Source organism: Tamandua tetradactyla, chromosome 2 (genome assembly GCF_023851605.1).
Source record: "Tamandua tetradactyla isolate mTamTet1 chromosome 2, mTamTet1.pri, whole genome shotgun sequence".
In the NCBI taxonomy this organism is placed as follows: domain Eukaryota; kingdom Metazoa; phylum Chordata; class Mammalia; order Pilosa; family Myrmecophagidae; genus Tamandua; species Tamandua tetradactyla.
The window spans coordinates 55,872,503-55,875,660 of NC_135328.1; positions in this window are offsets into that span (position 1 = coordinate 55,872,503).

The window sequence follows — 3,158 nt, forward strand, 5'->3', positions numbered from 1 at the left end:
AAATTCCTAGAAACATATAAACTACTAAAACTGAGTCGTGAAGAAATAGAAAATGTCAACAGACCTATAATAAGGAAAGCGATTCAATCAGTAATCAGAAAAACTTCACAACAAAGGAAAGTCCAGGATAAATAGCTGGTGAATTTTATGAAAAAAATAAAGAATTAACACCAATCCTCTATTCACACTCTTCAAAAAAAAAAAAAAAACAGAAGAGAAAGGAACACTTCCTAACAAACATATCCTATTATGGTTATAAGATTATATATATCCAAGGCCAGCATTACCTTGACACCAAAGCCAGACAAAGATACCACAAGAAAAGAAAACTACAGTATCCCTTATAAGTACAGATGCTGAAATCCTCAACAGAATAATAGCAAACTGAATCTAACACCATGTCAAAAGGACTATACATATGACCAAATGGAATTTATCCCAGGAAGGGTGGCTCAACATATGAAAATCAATCAATGTAATACATCATTATTAATAGAATGTGGGAAAAAACACATGATCATCTCAAATTCAGGAAAAGCATTTAATAAAATTCAACAACCTTTCATGATGAAAACACTCAACTAGGACAAGAAGGAAACTTCCTAAACATCATACTTAGTTGTAAAGACTGAAAGCTTCCCCCTAATTTCATGGGTAAGAGAGCAATGACCACTGTTACCACTGCTATTCAACCTTGTTCCGGCAGTTCAGGTCACTTAGGTAAAAGGGAAATAAAAACATCCAGTTGGAAAGGAAGAAATAAAACGATCTCTCTTCCCAGATGGAATAATCTTAAATATTAAAAATAACAAAATATCCATACCAAAAAAAGCAACTATTTGAGTTTATAATCAAATTCAACAAAGTTACAGGATATAAAACAACATACAAAATATCAGTTGTGCTTCTATATACTAACAATGAAAAATCTAGAAATGAAATTAAGGAAACAATTTCAGCAGAAAAAGAACAAAATACTTGCACATAAATTTTACCAAGGAGATGCAAGACTTGTGCTATGAAAACTATAGTTTCTAAACTATAGCAAACTATAGAAGATTGCTGTAAGAAATAAAAGATCTAAAGATATCCCATTTTCATGGGTCGGAAGACAAAATTTTTAAGATATCAGTACTCTCCAAAGCAATTTACAGATTCAGTACAATCTATATCAAAATGCCAGTGGCCTTTTTTGTTTGTTTTTCAGAAATAGAAAAGATGATCTTCATATTCATATGGACTGTCAAGAGGGCCCAAAAAGTCAAAACAATATTGAAAAAGAAAGATAAAATTAGGTGACTCATACTTCCTGAAAACTTACTACAAAGTTGTACTAATCAAAACAGTGCACTAATGGAATAGAGATTCCAGAATAAACCCAAACATTTATGGCCAATTGATTTTTTGAAAAGGATGTAAAGACCAAGTGGGTAAAGAATAATCTTTAACAAAAGGTGCTTGTGTAACTGGATAACCACATACAAAAGGATGAAATTGGACTTCTACCTAACTCTATATACAAAAATGAACTCAAAATGGATTTTAAAAACGTATATATAAGTGCTAAAACTATAAAACTCTTAGAAGAAAACATAGGGGTAAATCTTTATTACCTTGGATTTGGCAAAGAAGTCTTATATTTGATACTACAAGCATGAACTACCAAAGAAAAAATAGATAATTTGGACTTAAATCTAAAAACTTTTTGTACAAGTCACATTATCAAGAAAGGAAAAAAAGGCAACAGAAAATACTTGCAAATCATATTCTAAGGGTTTAGTATCCAATATATATATAAAGAAACTCTTACAGCTCAACAACAAAAAGACAACCAAATTTAAAATGGGCGAAAGACTTGAATAGACATTTCTCTTATGAAAATACACAAATGGACCACAAGCACATGCTTTGCCTTTCATTGATTACCAATGTACTTGCCCATTTGTATATTTTCTTTGGAGAAATGTCTATTCAAGTCTTTGACAAATCACAACGAAATACCACTTCACACCCACTAGGGTGGCTATTAAATATATAAATGTAAAATAACAGTGTTGGTGATGAGATGGAAAAAATAAGGACCCTCCTACATTCCTGAGAGGCAGCAGCAGTTCTTCAAAAAAGCTAAACGTAGAATTATCATATGAACCCACAATTCCACTCCTAGTTATGTGTTTCAGTTTGCTAAAGCTATCAGAACGAAATATACCAGAAATGGGTTGGCTTTTGCAATGGAGATATATTAGCTTACAAATTTACAGTTCTAAGTCCATTAAAATGTTCAAATTAAGGCATCAACAAGATGACACCTTCTTTGTAGAAAGGCTGCCAGCATCTAGAACACCTCTGTCACATGGCAAGGCACATGGCCAGCATCTGCTGGTCCTTCTCTCTTGGGTTTCATTCCTTTCAGCTTCTCATTTCAGTGGCTTCCTCTCCGAGCTTCTGTGGGTTCTCTTTGTTTCTCCAGGGCTTTTCTCTATGAACATCTCTTAATTTCATCTCTTATAAAAGACTCAAGTAAGGGGATTAAAACCCACCTTGAAAGGGGTGTGTCTCATCTCAATTGAAAAAACTAATCAAAAGGTCCCCCTACAATAGGTCTTCACCCACAGGAATGGATTAAAAGAACATTTCTTGAAGATGATTGTATAATGACATAGCTTTCACAATGTGACTGTGTGATTGCGAGAAAAAAAAAGAACATGGCTGACTTCTGGGAAGATGGCAGAATAGGATAGGCTGAATTCACCCTTACGCTGTGGAACAACTAGAGAAATGACAGAAAAGGTACCAAGACAGCAGTTCCAGGCTCTGTGTGACCAGAGAGGGACTTCTACATCATGTAGGGAGGACCTGGATGAAAAAGCAGAGAAGTTACAATTGAGAGGATGAGGTGAGTTTAATTAGTCATGACTTCACCTGGGGTGGGCTGCAACATGCAGGCAGGAGCTGGTGCTAAAGGAGTGGTGTGCTCCCACACTCCTGCCTACCTCCACAGCTATCTTGGGAGATCTTCCCTCTCAGCTCTGCAGCCTGGAGCTCCCACAGGGAATCTGGAAGCCAGATGATTTGGTTTCCCTATGCACAGAGAATTTGCTACCAATGCACAGAGTCTATCCCCAACCCCTGAGGCGGGCCACAGTGGGCACGTGAAT